The sequence below is a fragment of the Mycteria americana genome, chromosome 1 (genome assembly GCF_035582795.1).
Source record: "Mycteria americana isolate JAX WOST 10 ecotype Jacksonville Zoo and Gardens chromosome 1, USCA_MyAme_1.0, whole genome shotgun sequence".
NCBI classification, from domain to species: Eukaryota; Metazoa; Chordata; class Aves; order Ciconiiformes; family Ciconiidae; genus Mycteria; species Mycteria americana.
In genome coordinates, this window is record NC_134365.1 from 18,980,227 (window position 1) to 18,980,992 (window position 766).

Sequence of the window (766 nt, forward strand, 5' to 3'; positions counted from 1 at the left end):
CAAACTAGACAAACCCAAGGTCCTCAGCCATTCCTCATAGGACATGCCTTCCAGCTTTTTCACCCTCCTCTGGAGGAGGCATTCAAGGACCTTCACATCCTTCTGAAATTGTGGGGCCCAGAACTGCACGCAGCACTCAAGGTGAGGCTGCACCAACACCGAGTACAGCGAGACAATCACCTCTTTTGTCCCGCTGGTTATGCTGTGTTTGATGCACCCCAGCATGGGGTTTGCCCTCCTGGCTGCCAGGGCACACTGCTGACTCCTATGGAGCCTGCTGACCACCAGCAGCACCCCCAGATCCCTTTCTGCAGGGCTGCTCTCCAGCCACTCCTCTCCTAATCTGTACTTGTGCCCAGCATTACTCTGTCCTAGAAAACATTCCTGGCAGCGGTGGGATTCGAACCCACGCCCCCAAAGAGACTGGAGCCTTAATCCAGCGCCTTAGACCGCTCGGCCACACTACCCTGATGCTGTTGCTGTCTCAATCCCCGGCAACTGTATCCCCCAACCAAAATTCAACTTTTCACAGGATGTTTTAAAACAATTAATCTCCATCCATTACTCAAATAGAGAAGGAAAAAGGACTAAAAATGGCTTGTTCTATAGGTACAGGTAGACACTCCTTGCAGTGCACCACATGTTTCTGGGCCCCTTGGTAGCTGTCAGGGAACATCAGCTGGAAAGTTCTACAAATACCTCCTTGCCTATGAACCTGTGATCCCTTCCCAAGAACAGAAAGGGTGATGGCATATTTTTGGGAGGA

General features: G+C 51.3%; 1 non-coding gene across 1 annotated transcript; it reads right to left on the reverse strand.

Annotated features, from left to right (window-relative positions):
- Positions 1-385: 385 nt before the first annotated feature.
- Positions 386-467, reverse strand: TRNAL-AAG (transfer RNA leucine (anticodon AAG)). Its single transcript has one exon. It is a non-coding gene; the product is annotated as a tRNA-Leu (tRNA).
- Positions 468-766: the final 299 nt, after the last annotated feature.